The sequence below is a fragment of the Protopterus annectens genome, chromosome 5.part0 (assembly GCF_019279795.1).
Source record: "Protopterus annectens isolate FY-2018-M chromosome 5.part0, PAN1.0, whole genome shotgun sequence".
Taxonomy (NCBI): Eukaryota; Metazoa; Chordata; order Ceratodontiformes; family Protopteridae; genus Protopterus; species Protopterus annectens.
The window spans coordinates 331,303,124-331,319,962 of NC_056735.1; the positions used below are offsets into that span (position 1 = coordinate 331,303,124).

Here is a 16,839-nt window from a genome sequence, read left to right on the forward strand (position 1 = left end):
GTTGCTAAATGGCTTACTGATAGAACCCACACTGTAAAAGTAGCCGACTCCAAATCCAGCTCCAGACAAGTGACAAGTGGAGTACCTCAGGGTTCAGTCCTGGGGCAGCTCTTGTTTGGCATCTACTTCTCTGAAGTACAGGTCAACACTAAGGGACTCTGGCTAACAAAGTTTGCAGATGACTGCAAACTGGGAGCCATTATTGAATCCCCAAATGATGTGGATACTCTACAAAAGGGCCTTACAGAAACAGATGCTTGGTGCCAGAGCCATGGGCTCAAGCTCAATGCCAAGAAATGTATTGTTATCCCCTTTGGGAAAAAACATGTATCCATGAATTACCATATAGGTGTCAGTACACTAAACACAGAAAGTGTGATAAGAGACTTACGGACACAAGTGGACAGTGGTCTCACCTTCGATAACCACATCGCCACAACAGTCAGGAAATCCTTCTATGTGGCACACCTCATCACGAAAGGCTTTTCATCCAGAAAAAAGGAGGTCATTGTCCCACTGTACTCATCCCTCATTAGACCCATTATAGAATACAACGCCCCATTTGGTATGTACCTCTCAAGACATCTGCAACAACTGGAAAGGCCTCAGAAATACCTCACTAAAAGAATCACAGGCCTAAAGCAGATGCCCTACGCTGACCGCCTTAAAAAACTCCAGCTATACTCTGTCGCATATCATCTGCTCAGAGGCGATCTCTGCTTAACATACAAGGCCATGTCAAACCAAAAGCTGTTGGACATGCTACACTTAAAGAAATCCCAATCCCTCAGAGCTACACACTCCAGGGATCTAAACCTTGTCATCACAATAAACAAAACATGCTGGAGGGATGGGTTCCTGACCCAGAGACTCCCAGACTCTGGAATAGATTGCCCATACATGTCAAGCAGAGTGCCTCTTTGGACCTCTTCAAGAGGAACCTTGATGATTGGATGGGAGAAAGGAAATTCACCCCAGGGATCACATCAGTCGCCCTGCTAGACAGGGGTCCAGGAAAGTAAATAATGTGGGAAGAAATAGCCAGGGAATTGTTATGGCTAGGCTTGTATAGGCCCTAGGGCTGATAGCCTAGTACCAACCTATGAACCTATGAACCTATAATGTTTTATCAAGTTCATATGGTATGGTTTGTGCCTCTGCTTCCTGCCTAGCAGTTCTACCAGGTACTTAACATCACTGACCTTCCTTACCACTTTGAAGGGTCCCTCCCAAGCTGCCTGCAGCTTGTTGTGTCTGACAGGAACGATAACCATAACCTGCTGCCCCACAGCATACTCTCTAACTAGATCATTCCTTTCATACCAGACCTTTTTCTGTTTCTGGGTTTCTGCAGGTTCTTCTGGGCCAAGCCCATGAGTTCCTTGAACCTTGTCCTGAAGTTTAGGACATATGCCTCAACACACTCCCGATGGGATTCACACTCATCCTTCTACTCATCACAAATCAAGGTCCCCTCATCCTATGCCCATACAGTAACTCAAAAGGGTGAAAAATGTGGATTCCTGGGGCACCTCCCTGTAAGCAAACAACAGATGGGGCAGATATTTGTCCCACTCTGTCTTCAACTGGTCTGCAAATGCCTGTAGCATGGTCTTTAGTGAGTTTAACCTGTAAACCAGGCCATTAGTCTGAGGATGGTAGTGAGAGGTCTTTAGATGCTTCACCCCACACTGCTTCCACAGACAAGCCAGCAGGTCTGACATGAAATTGGCACCTCTGTCAGTCAGTATTTCTTTTGAGAAACTTACCCTGCTGAAAATCTCTAACAAAGCATTTGCTGCCTTTTCTGCCTCAATGGAGGACATAGCCACTGCCTCAGAGTATCTGGTAGCATAATCTACTAACACTAGGATATACTTTTTCCCTGTGGAACTTGGGGTACTCAGAGGCCTCACAATATCCATAGCTACCCTCTGAAATGCCTCCTCAATCACAGGCAAAGGCATCAAAGGAGCCCTGACCTTGTCTCCTGCCTTGCCTACTTTGTGGCACCACTCACAGGTCCTGCAATACCCTGTTACATCCCTGGAAATCCCAGGCCACTAAAGGTTCTGTATAATATGCCTCTTTGTACACTTTATGCCCGTAAGACCTGCAAAGGGAATGTCATGCGCTATGGCTAGAAGTGCCAGATGGTAGCCCCTGGTCATTACCAACTGGTGTATTCTCTCACCATCTAGCCCTCCCTCAGGGGTCCACTATCTATACAGTAACCCTTTGTGTCAGTATACATATTCCCCTTTTCTTTGACAATCAGGTGCCTCACCGGCTACCTCCCTCAGGCCTTCTAATGTAGGGTCTGAGAGCTGAGCCTGTCTCAGCTCTCTCTTTGTAACCCTTCCCAGTTCCTCTTTCACAGGAATTCTGATATTCTCTGACAGTGATGCCTCACTGTCAGCCTGGGTACTAATACTCACCTCTACCATTGCAGTCACTCTGTTCAAGGGAACATCAGTAGTCACCAATAGCTGTGGCACACATTCAGTCTCACTGCTACAGGGTAGCTCCCTCCCTGAAGTTGCCACCACATCAGCCCTGGCTTCAAGTCTGCAGTCTGTCTGGGTCCCCCCTGGCTACCAGACCCACAAGCTTGTCTCCAAGCCTGACTGTGTGTAACTGCATGCACATAAGGTACCGCATTATCAAAATCATTCCCTATCAGGACATCTGCAGGGATATCCTCAAACACACCTACTTTTTACTTCATTTCCCACCCTCCCAGTCAAGGTGAACCTGAGCCAAAGGTATTTGGAATGTGGTCCCTCCTAAAGCTCTGATTGGAGTAGACTGCCCAAGGAAGTAGTGTGCCTCTTTAACCATTGCAGGTTTCACAATGGTTAGGTCAGAGGCTATGTCTCTCTTAGCAGTGGCCTGTTTCCCATCTGCTGAGATAGGATATAACCTCTTGTGGTAGTTTGGTACACTTGTAGTCTCCAGACAACTTACTGCTGCCATTATGTCATTCCCACTTACTGGCTCTCCCACCTTTCACTCCTCACCTAGCCTCCATGGACATCTATAAGCCATATGACCCCACTGGCTGGATTTAAAACATTTAACCCTTGGTCATGGCCATGTACCTGAACTAGTGGCTTCCCTTGCTACTGACAGACTCAGTTGGTGTGGTTTAGGCTGCCCACCATAGATTCCCTTAGACCCATTTGCAGCACTGGGTATTCCTTTCCTGTGCAGTGATGCCCTGCTTGCCAGGTATAGGTCTCCCTTTTCCCCAACTCATCTGCCGTCCTGCATTCGCTATCTGCCAACCAGATTCTCATACCCTCAGGCAAAGTGCTAAGGGCTTGTTCCCTCACCAAAAGGTCTGCCAGTGTTTTTGGCACCCATTCACCCATCTATGAAAATAAGTATTTAACTCAGCAATATATTCACACACACTTTCATCTGCCTTTCAGCAATGCTCACAAAACTTTTTTCTATAAGCTTCAGGTGTTAAATTAAAACACTCTAATAGACAATTTTTAACAGCATTATAATTTAAGCAATCAGTATGAGACAATTTAGAAATAGCAGTTACAACTTTACCATGGAGTAAGGTGGTCAGGAACCATACCCAGCACCCTTGGTCAACATTATACTATTTACATACTCTTTCAAACATATGAATAAAACTACCAAAATTATCACTCTCTGTAAATTGTAGAAGTAATTTGTGGACTTTTGTTGCTTCTGGGGTTCAGTTATTCCCTTCCCCATTACCTCCAGGACCCTGGCAAAGAGTCAGCATCTCCTTTTCATGTTGCCTCTGCCTCTCATTTTCCTCAGCTTCCAAACATCCCAGTTTCTCATTTTCTTTGACCTCCAGATGTCTCATTCTCCCTGCTGATTCTATATCCAAATGTTTGGCTTCCGGTTCAAGAGTCTTTAACTCCAGATGGATTTTTAAGTCCTCTGTGAAAAGGTTGAACTGTCCATTTTCTGGGAGTTGTACAGCCCCTAGTCCAGTCTGGTTGTCCTCCTGGCTGCTGGTCTGTGATGCAGCTGTGACTAAGGCTGCAATCATCTCTGCTTTAGTCACGCTGGCATACACCAGTCCTTTGCCTTGGCACATCTCAGCCAACTGGCTCCTTGTCAGCATGCCATATTCATCTGCTGACATCCTTGCTTGCTCTCCCTGACTAACTAAACTCACAAAAAAAATAAAACTACTGTGATATGAAACTCTGAATGTTCACTGTGTGGCTGATTGAGAATACAAACACCTTCTTTAGTGACCACTGTTTACAGGCTACAGGAATTCAATATCCACATCACTGAATCTTAATATGTGGATATCCCATCACTGCGAACCAATATATGTGACACCCCACCACTGACCCAGTAATCAAGGAGCCTCAATCTTCACCAATAGTACCATTGAGGAACATACATGACAGGTACACACAATGTATTTCTAGATGCAGCTCTCTGCATCAAGTGCAATTTATCTTAAAAGCACACAGAGACCACAGTCAGTCCAGGGCTAGTTTCTCCCTCTGTATCTGGATCCACAATAAGACTCCCCACTGGCACAGTTATAGAGTTGAGATCTCGGCTGAATGGTCAAGCCAAGACCTCCAGCACCCTCTCTGTCCAACCCATGCTACGTATCCCTGCCCAAGTAGTTGATACACACACACACACACACACACACACACACACACACACACACACACACACACACTTTGAGGTTTGATTTATACACATGCACACATCTGGGAAAGGCTGACACAGGTTTACTAGCTATGCCACCTTTTGCCCAGACTATAAGGTAGGTATAAATGCCATCAGCCAACTCTTTATCAGCTACTTTAAGGCCCTTAACAAAGGGTGTCCAGTCTTACTGTGCAATGTTACTATCAATACCAATGGTAATTTGACCTAGAGCAAGGCTATTAGGAGTGGCCTACACAGTGCCACCAAATAAATATGCAAGCACTCTCAGAACATAAATATGTCTCTATACAGATCAGCCACAATGAAAGGTTTAAATATATTTAATAATCAATAATAAAGAAACAAGAAAATACTCAATATATACTGACAGTTACATCAGAATTCAAAATCACAGGAAATACTATAAAACATCATTGCAGGACAGTCTTAAATAAATAAAGGAAAATATCTAAGCTAAGCCTTGCTATATCTCTGACTGTTTCTAAGAGAATTATTGTACCCTAATAACTTACTTCAGAGCAAGCAAGGCACATGTGATGAGTGGATCTTGATGTTGTCAGGTCAAAGACAAACTACAGAATACAGTTTCTCACAAACAGACTTCCCAAATTAATATTTCAAATATTACTGCTGGGATAGCTTGCATAAAGACATCATTTCTTGTCATCTGACTTTATCCCAGGTGAAAACCCCCACTGATGCAGCTGGTAGCATTTAGTGTCTTTCTGTGAAAATACATAGAAAAGGGCTTTTCTTAGATCTAAGGCAGGTCCTGGAAGTCATAAAACAATAAAACATTTCCAAGGTAATACAGAAAACTTTTAGTTCTAGACAATGTGTTACATCCTTTTATTATGTGTCCATAAGGTAATTTAATTTCAGCTATGTTTCTGAAGTTAACCTTTTGTGTTCCAGTTTCCATTGTTAAAATATATGCATCTAAACTGTTACAATAGTGCAGGTACATTTCTGTTCTAATCCAGTAGGGTATGCTGTGGTTGCATCTTTAAACAGCACTTTGTAAAATACCTCTTCAGGACGCGTCTGTACAAACCATCTTATATGACATACAGTTCTAATGCATTTGTAACACAAGCATATGAATCATGTTGATATTCATAAATGACATATCATTATTTACAAGATTGCTGGGCTGGCAGTATCTCCTTTTATGACAAATGCAATAAAATAAATGAAATCTTGTAGTTATAAAAGATAATTTAAGGCAAGTGTACACTAAGTATAAATGCAAGCTAGCACAAATAACTCTGGAACAGAAGCTTTAAATCATAAAAAAAGATTTTATAAAATAAACAAGCATGAATAAGTAAATTCAAAATCATTTCACTAAAGTATATAAAATGTGCAATCAACCCTATAGTTATTTTCTGAAAATCATCAACAGTGACTTCGGAATGAAAATAAAACTCTAAATATTGGAAACAGCAACCGAATATCCCTGGCTGCTTACAGTTCTATGTATCCCACTGCCAAAAATAAAAGTAGTCTGTCTGCAGTCCACTCTATCCATGAACACACACAGTCCAAGAAATATTCCATTACACAAAATCCACAGTAAAAGACCACCTGCAAAGTTCAATGACCACTCAAGAAATGTCTTGCATTTGCCCAAACAGTTCACAAAATGTTAAAACACAATCCAACAAATCGCTGCTGATGCAATTGAATCACAGGCAAACACACACAGATACACACACATGAACACACACGTACACACACACACACACACACACACACACACACACACACACACACACACCATACTGTTTTTATTCAAAATTCAAATAAACCAGTCCCAGAATTAAATGTTAACAGAAGCTATGAGGGCAACTTAAAGCAAAGCAAAAGCACTGGCAGATTCCACAGTGGTCATCTTCTTTAAAGTTGTGGGCACAAGCACCACACAAGATGATACATTAAGTCCATTTGTCGCAAGACTGAAAATGTTGAGAAATAGCTGAAACTAATCATATATTCACAGCTCCCAGTTTAAGAGATGTTACAGTTTTGAACCAGGAATTTAGACATCTAAACAATAAAACTACAGTGATTAAAGTCTTCAACACCAATACCCAGGGTACAAAAATCAAAACATAATATATAAAGCTGACAAACATTGTCCTAGGCAGATGTTGCCACCATCACCGACATAGTGAAACAAATCTCTGCGGCTTTAAGGAAAAGGAACAACAGCATGGTAGGATCTGTGTAAAGTTCCCTGAGAAATGTGATAGCAACAACATAGATAATTGTCCTACCACCATTATTGCATTTATTGTGACATGTACAGATGTTGCCATGAGATAAAACACTGGAAAAAATGCAAAAAAGGCATATAACAGATTTGTTTGGAAAGGTAAAAAGGTGAGGATAGGTTAGAACAAGTTAAAGGCCAGAATGAAAGTTAGCAGATGAGAGATATTGATTTTAATAAATATGCAGTGGCTACTATGAGTCAGAGGATAAGTGTATGGGATGATAGGCAGTTGAGTTGGGTAGTACAGGGAAATGGGTATAGGGATAGTACAAACAAAAACCTAGTCATAAGGCTGATATTGTTGATACCATTTTACAGCTGAAGATTTTCACATATAAATTTAATTTAAATTACTTGGTCAAAGACATTGTTTCAAGTGATGAATTAAAAAAAACATCTGTTTTTTAATCCCACTTTAAATTATACAATAAAATTGTTTGAGGAAATTTGTGAGAAGGAACTTAGGGAGTTATTACTTAAGAAAAACACATGTAAATATTTTAATTTGTCTAAAGATGATTTAAAGACATTATCTGAATTGAAGTCCAGGATAGGCCTACGTTTTAAGAAAGATAATAAAGGGGCCAGGTTATTAATTATGAACGGAATTAAATATAAATATGCTATGAATACTATGTTAAGAAAAACTGATGAATATATGGAGGTTAGCAATGAAGAGGTATACAAAAGTTATAGGATTATTGGATCTTTTTTGTATGATATATTGATGAATGGAGACATAAACCATGGTTTATATGAATTTATTAACATCGAGGAACCTAAGATAGGTGTCCTTTTTGGAATACCTAAGTTACATAAGGATCAAAAAAAATCCACCATTTTGTCCCATTATATCCACTCCTAACAATATTTGTGAGTGTATTGCATTGTTCTTAGACACACTTTTGAATTCCTTAGTTCAGGGGCTTCAGTCACATATAAAGGATTTGTGGGATTTATTAGCAAAACTGAGGCAATTTCATCAACATTATGATTATAGTTTTGACAGCATTAATTTCTTAACAGTGGATGCTTGCTCATTGTTTACCAGTATACCACATGATAAGGGTGTAGAAGCATTAAGGTTGTTTTTGACTAAATATCTTATTTTTTCAAGTGCTAAAGTTTCCTTACATTGTTTATTTATGGAAACCATTTTACAGAATAATTATTTCTTGTTTGACAAGAAGATTTTTAAACAAGTCCAGGGGGTAGCCATGGGGTCTTATATAGCTCCTTCATTCACAAACCTAGTTTTAGGATGTGGGAGCATGAAATATTGCCTAAAAGTTCTTTTTTCATCAAATTGTTACATATAAGTGTTTTGTAGATGACCTCTTTTTCATAATAGATCTTACTGAAGTAGGGATTATTCTTTTTAGTGAATAACTAAATGAAATTTCAGATTTTTTAAGTTTACTCTAGGGGAGGATGGTCTCAAAATACATTTTTTGGATATGAGTTTGGAATGAGATTTTTTTTAGTAAGAAAATGGATTGTAAAGTTTATCAGAAAGAAATGTTTTCTAACTTATGTTTATATTTCAAAAGTAGACACACATATTTTATGAAAAAGAATATCCCTAGGGGACAATTTATTTGTGCATCCAGACTGATGACATTAGATGATAACTTTTATGGAGAAATTGTTACTATTGTTGAGATGTTTAAAGAATGAGGTTACAGTAGTGACTTCTTATAGAAGGTAGCACTTGAAATTAAAAATAAATGAGGTACTGTTTTTAAGCCTGTATTAAATGGGGGACTAGAGAATATTGCAAGAAACAGTGATACAGAAAACTAAGGTCTGGCTTTTAAGTTAGACATGTGTACAGATAGTTCATTCATTACGGAAGTTTTAAAGAGGAATTGGAAAGTATTGCAAGCTAATCATGACATTTGGAATGCCATAAGCAAGGAATCTAATTTTGTCTATTATAGGAAGAGTTGTTTTAAGACAATGTTAGAGAGACAAGACACTTTGGTTGGCAAACCCAAAACTGATAAAGATTTGAGTATGTACAACTGTGGAATGTGTAAAAAAAAATATATATATATATATATATATATATATATATATATATATATATATATATTTTATTTATTTTAAAAAAAAGATACCATTGTAAATCTACTGGCATAATATATTTTGCCACGTGCTCAGGTTGTCCAAGTTTTTATAGTGGCATTGACAACATGTACTTTAGAGAAACGAATTAAGGAACATCTTTACAGTATAAAAGTTAAAGATAAAAATAATGCCATATTTAAACATTCCAATATGTGTGATAAGTACAATTTTTTATTTTTATTTTCAGTAATTGAACAAGTCCCACCAGTTTTAAGGGGTGGGAATTATAAAAATAGACTGGAAACCATTGAAACTGAATAGCAAATTAGGTTAAAGGCAGACCAACCTCCTGTTTTGAATGAGAGTATTAATGTAAAATGTTTTTAAGAGCAGAAAGACTAAATGCCAACTATCAGAAAGGTTTTTAGATTTTACTTTATATATTATTATATATTTTACAGTGTCAATAGTAATGTCTTTAATTAGTTAGTAATTAGGTTTATTGTTACATTAATTAAAGGAGTGATAGATTGTATTTAAAAGGTGCGCACTTCATTGTGAATTGTTTTCTGAAGAAGTCCGTAGACTAAATCATATTAAAACTGTTGGATGGTCAAGTATTGTTTTGGCTATTGTTTTCCATTCCCAGTGTGGCTATTGTGGTTTTTGTTTGTAGTTTTTTGTTTCCATTTTTGTGTGATTTGGGTTGTTGTATAGGGATAGTCGGCTTTGAAAATAGAATTATAGATTAGGAGCTAGGCTAGGACTGGGTACAGACGAGGAACTGATATTTTACAGGCAGCAGGACTGATGTTATGCTGAATGGGGATCATGCAGAAGTTGTCAGAGAAAGTAGTAGGAAAAATGAAGGACTGGCAAAGGAAATGTCAGAAAGGGGCCTATGTGTGTTTTGAGAATATTAACCAAAACTCTGAGCTGTACAAGGGGATATGGAAAAAGAACTAGAGAAATAATAGCAAAAGAGAATATACACAGATTTGGGGGAGCTGAAAGGAGAAAATACTGGGAAAGTTTCTAGACAATTGTATAAATCAGAGTAAGATATGAAAGAAGGACAGCATTTGTCTGGAAGTTAGGCAGGTGTGTATGAAGTTGATGAAGACAGACCAGTAGGAGACCTATGGAAATGGTTGTTATAAGGTGGCATGAAATCCCCATGAGGTTGACGCAAGAGATCAAAAGACAGAAATGCTTGGAGAGAGGGGCAGATAATCCACACATGTAGTGATACTGTAAGAAAGTAAGGCAACTGGAGAAGAAGGGTATTATAACTGTGAGAGAAAGTATATAAGCAAGCACTGAAAAAATAATAAAAAGAGAGAATATACACAGATTTGTGGAAGTGAAAAGAAAATGAGGACTGGATAAGTTTAGAGACAGCTGTATAGATGACAGTAAGATATGGAAGAAGGATAGCATTTGGGTAGAAGTTAGGCAGTTGTGTATGAGAAACGTGGTTGTGTTTATCTGGGGCACAGTAGAGCTGTGGTCTGGACTACTGGAGAGAGAGAATGTGGAGCTCATGATGGTTGTAGGCTTCATAAATTATACAGAGACAATGATAAAATACAGCTCCACCTGCTCAGGTAATGCAGAGCACAGTACCATAGGTATCAGGTAATGCAGAGCAGGGTACCATAGGAATCAGGTAATGCAGAGCACGGTACCATAGGTATCAGGTAATGCAGAGAAAGGTACCATAGGTATCAGCTAATGCAGAGCACAGTGCTGTAGGTATCAGGTAATGCAGAGCACGATACCATAGGTATCAGGTAATGCAGAGCACGGTACCATAGGTATCAGGTAATGCAGAGCACAGTACCGTAGGTATCAGGTAATGCAGAGCACGATACCTTAGGTATCAGGTAATGCAGAGCACGATACCTTAGGTATCAGGTAATGCAGAGCACAGTACCATAGGTATCAGGTAATGCAGACCATGATACCATAGGTATCAGGTAATGCAGAGCACGATATCATAGGTATCAGATAATGCAGAGCACAGTATCATAGGTATCAGATAATGCAGAGCACAGTACCGTAGGTATCAGGTAATGCAGACCACAATACCATAGGTATCAGGTAATGTAGAGCACGGTACCATAGGTATCAGGTAATGCAGAGCACAGTACCGTAGGTATCAGGTAATGCAGAGCACGATACCTTAGGTATCAGGTAATGCAGAGCATGGTACCATAGGTAAGGAGTCTGACTAGAAAAATGTGAGAGAAAAGTATAGCACTCAACCTCTTAGAACAAAACTTCTGGACAAATCCAAACGGGGGGACAAAGCCCCAAAAATAGGGACACATTTTAAATATTGTTCTTATAAACTTAGAAAGTTGATAGAATAAATGGTTTTGTGTTACCATGCATTTTCTGAAGGATATGAAGTCTGAAACACAAATGTCTGTAATGTTTTAGTGAATTCAGTCCTCACTGATTTGCCACAAAAATCCATAAAACCACAACTTTTATAAGGAACAGACTAAAAATATGAAGCAAAAATCTGGACATTCTGTGAAAATTTGGACAGTTGAGAGGTATGGAGAAAGGTGAGTCACAAGGTTAGTGGAACATTTGCCAGATTTGATGTAAGAGCAGGTAGGTGATGCAGAAAGAATGGAGATAGCATGTTAGAGATGTAGGAGGGAAGAAGGTTCTTGGTAAAAAACGACGAACAGCATATTTTGCATGAAATGCACAGAGAATGGTATATGCTGTGAATGATAACTGAAGTTGCAAAGTTATAATATATGGTTGACAAGATAAGTACAGTGAGAAGAGTGGTTTGTAATTGTGTTTATTATGTGTGAGGCAGGCTGTGTTCAATCTGTTTGTCAGGGAATACATTTCAAGGTATATATTGGTTGCATGCATATTGGATAATGGATGGTTTCCATTACACTGTTTGAAAAATTATAGTGAAAAGAATTTACAGCAAAAAAGAAGCTACCACTAGAAAGCTGTGTATGTTGTTACTGCCACAAAGACCATCACTAATCTGAGAAATAGACCCCTCTACACAGATTAGGGTGGACTACTGTGATATTACCTGTTAGAGAAGTTAGAAATAAGGAAGTTGTTTGGTATAGACAGGTACTAGCACAGAATATGTAAGTCTACTCCTTGTAAATAAATATAGGTTCATAGGTGTGTACTAGGCTAATGGCCCTAGAGCCTTTACAAGCCTAGCCCATAGGATTACCCTGGCATCATGCTACCCGTTAAACATTTCCTGAACTAAATGATGCCATGTCCTATGAATATCTGAATCTGTAGTGTTCTGATATCAGCAAGACTGCTAGTAGGACAGTGGGCACTTCTCATACGCAGGACTAAAGTCAGTTACTGCAGAACACCCCCCCCCCCACCTTTGGGACTACAATACACAATACAGTTTACATGCAAATTAGAGCAAAAAAGTCTCCCAATTAAAATGTACTGATTTAAAAAAAATGGTTCTCAATTTATGGTCAGTTATAAAAGGTATCATTCTTATAAGCAGTTTCATGTAAACACAAGGCTAAAACTAATACAATTAAAAATGTAAAACCTAATTGCACTTAGGAAAGTATGCTTTGGAACTGGCTTTCATTATAACAGTTAAAAGGTATGTCCTTAAATTTAAAATAAAAGCAGTGATTTTCAGTAATGTTTTCTCTCTGACTGTGTTGCTGCAAAACACTTCTTGTACTTTTCAAAAGAGGATGCTGTTAGAAAGCTCTGCTGCATTTTTTGGAATTTCAGCCTGAATCCTCAGACTCAATACCACAATGATCCTGCCCACAGAAGATTTTGAAGTAGCCATTATCACCCCAGTCTGTATTCCATGAGTTAGCAGCCAGCCAGTAAGGAGTGTTGTTTTCTATGTCCCAGCCCAAGCTCTTAATACCATGACCCCCGACTGCTTCTCCAGTGTGATGCTGGTACACACCTGATTTATACAGCAGGAAGTCCTCATACACAGTGAATTCTTATAAATTCCTTCAATTCTGCTTTCAGAAGAGAAAGGGACACTATAGGCAGATTCACCGTAAATCTTATCCTTTTCATATGAAGGAGTATAACCAGCATCACACTTTTCACACAGGGTGGTGTGTCACCTCCTTCTCCAGAACATGGTGGCCATGAGCCATTCACATGATGTTCACAGGGAGGAATAGTATATGGCCTGCAACCTATGCCAGAACCATACAGTCCCCCAGACACCAAGCCACTTTCAGTCCAGTACTGCCACGCTCCCGATGGATAGCCACCATTGCCTCCCATTCCACACTCAAAGCCGCAGCATGAAAACAGATCTTCAGCACATACCTCCACATTTTGCTTTTCCCCAGAGTGGATGCAGACACGGTCAGACATGGACTCTACAGCACCAAATGTCCAACATGAACCACAAGAGCCTTGATCCCGGATCTCTCTGATTGTTGCACAATTGGGCCACTGAGTTTGTGAATCAAAGTTATCAGGAAGCTTCACTTTTCCAGAATAGGAAGTCTTTAAAGGCAATTTTGGACCATGCAGAATTGTACCACACAGATGCTTCAGATAACTCTGACCCACATTCTAAAAGTTTTGTCCAGCCTTACATGTAGTATTTAATTTGTTAATGCGGTTGATTATATCCTGTGACCAGGTGGAGGAAGATAACAAGCTTCAAGAGTTGGCAAAACCCAGGAGGAGACAAACTGTAACTAATGAATGCCACATGATGGATGCTGGCACAACTTAAATGCAAAATGAAAACCGCAGCTGTCTGTATTCCTCCCAAGCCCATCTGCCACACCACGACTACCTTGATGACTGCATGGAAAAAAGAAAAAAATATATGCTGTCAGCAAGAAAACAAGGAAACAGTGTGCCAAGTTAGGTTGTCCATTTCCCTGCATAACGCATAATTCCTACTGTAGATCCAAAGTAATAGTAGCTTATGTGACTCCCTATGTCACAGCTTTCCTAAGACTAGCTTGCATTATATTAACTACTTCTTTTTGTTAATTCATCGTTGCATTTTATTTCTGATTTTGAACGTCATTAATCCAGCAAGCCATAGCAGTTAAATTTTACCCTTTGTGTGAAAAGATACTGTCCTATGACTTTCCTAATTATCTCCAAATTCTTCAGGTTATATAATGTAAATGGAGAAAGAAGTCTCAATAATTACACAACTGTTCATAACTTGTGAGTGTTCTTGAAAAGAATCAGTGTTCCGCAGTGGTTCCAAATACTCTCATATGATCCCAGACATTTTATCCTACTAAGCTATCTTTATTATTCCAGAATAAAACAAATCCTTAAGGTTTAATAGGTTTAAAGCTGATGGAAGTAGTCGTCAATATCATTAATGCAAGTAACTCCAGTGGGATCTGAACATGCCTGTCTGCCTCTCTGTGTTTTGTTTGGTTCTTATTTGTCCAAGTCCCATCTTTGTATTGGACTACTATTAGGTGCAACTATCAACTGTAAAATGAATAATTCCAGACCGACAACTCTGCATATCGCATTTGATAACTACTAATACAAATGTCTCGAGTGGCGTCTGAATCTTACTTTCATTTTTAGGATAGCATTAGCACATGTAAGTGTTATATAAATGAGCAATAATAAACTCGGGAATTTAGGTCTATTTGTAGTGCTAACCCAAACATTATCATTGCATGTTAGTTAGCTTGGATCTGAACCTATCTGTGATCACCTTTTTGTTAAAATATTTGTGATTAATTTCATTTGAGTAGAATAGATAAATATTTGAGATAGCCATAAATACTGTAATACTCCTGATAATTGTTTTTATGTGCTCATGATAATGTTTTCATTCACGAGGAACCAAAAGAAGACAATTCAAATTATCTAAGCCAAATGATTTAATTAGTATACTGGATATCAGTGAGTTTACTGTTGCAAACAATTTTATTGTTTTGTTACCAGATGGTGTATGTTCAATTACCATATTAATTTTGTATGACTAAGTCTACTTGTGAAAAAGTCTTTGACAAATTTCACACTGCATAATACAAAATAGATATCGCGTATTGGGTAATTTGAATTTTGCAATGTAGCTTACATACAGCAAAGCAAACTGGAAAGGGCAGTATACAGAAGGCAACATGAACTTGGTAATGCAAGCTGTGAAATGACTTGAAAGTGTAATAACGTATAGCTCATTGGTGTTCACTGCATTTTTCCATAAAATTAGAATTTAGCAGTGATATTACAGACTGTAGACTATTGACCTGCAATTATTTCCTACAGACTGTTTTATAGAAGGGAATCCTATTTTGTAGCCGGCTGCTGCATGTCATATTAGAAGAGGTAAAGTTTAAAACCGTGAACTGTTAAACATTGTGGGTCTATGACATGTTTATAGGTTCATAGGGTTTTTTCTTATTTCTTATTATATCTTGCCGGGGCTTAGGTAAACAAAGACAGCTTATCAAAGCTGCAGAAATAGTGACTGGTGGTAGTGACCCAGAAGGTGAGAACTCAGATAATGAAACCAAATGCAGCAATATCATGCAAAAATGAAACTAATTGAATAAGATGTTATATTTTCTTGCATATGTACATATAGATAGCATAAGAAGTGGTATATCATATTTCATTAGAATCTCATTAATCTGTCTTTTACATAAGCTTATTCAAGTCTATTGCTTGTGAACGTAAATAACCTCTATGAATTGGGCCTTGGCTGTGCAAACATGCAGAAAGTAGAGATTGCCGTTATGCATAAGCACAACTATGAATACCACACACACACACACACACACACACACACACACACACACACACACACACACGCATATTGAATAATAAAAGTAATAAATGCAAGTGTCAAATGCGTAAGGAAAATACAGTAACCATTTAAAATCTTAGGAATTGCAGTGCTGAGTCCTGAAATATGGAGTATAAATGACCGAAAATCCAGACTTGTGTATAAGTCTGTGATTGCCATTTCTTTGGTAGAATGTATTTGATTCATATAAGTTCAGGGTGCACTTTGGGGGGGTCTACCTGTAGAAAACAAGTTTTAAGGAGAAGAACAATGTCCAGTACATCTCTTTTCTCCTGTTATTTTCAGTCTTTCTTTTTGTTCATCATTTCAGGACTCAGCATTGTGAATGCCAATATTTCAGTGGAAAGCTGGAAATACTCTTAAAAACAAATGCCTATATTATAAAACTTTTATAAACAGGTATAATCAATCTCCTCTCTCATTTAAGTCCTGCAAAGCAATGCTATACTTTCTTACCTTTGACTAAAACAAATGGTGGGAAATGCAAATTATAATGCTTCCACCAGTCCCTCCCTCAATGAAAAAAGTAGTGCAAACATATCTTAGTGTAAGGCATCAAATGTAGAAATAACAGTGCAAAACTAAAAATTAAAGAATTACCAAAGCACTATACAACATAAAAGTAGCACCATGTTACTTAAAGCATAAATGACAATATTCCAACACTAAAAGAAAGTTGCATATTGAACAAAACTGTTTTTTTTTTCTAGAAAACAACTATTTACATTAGACATTAATTAAATAATAAAGTAACACACCTACTCATTAGCATACAGCATGGCTCATCATACTGTCACTACCATATATCTCTGCTATGCCCTGTTTTCCTGCCAACCTCATCACGTTAGAATATTTTATTGAATCCCCACATACCCTGCTCATCCCTGTTTGTTGTGTAAATGCACTTATTGCAAAGTGGCATGGGTATGAATCCTAGCCATAATCTGCTGTTCATTTATTGAGATACAAGTTTTCTCTG

General features: G+C 38.4%; 1 pseudogene; it reads right to left on the minus strand.

Moving 5' to 3' along the window:
* Window positions 1-12,810: 12,810 nt before the first annotated feature.
* Window positions 12,811-16,839, minus strand: part of LOC122802157 — a 22,685-nt pseudogene continuing 18,656 nt past the window's right edge.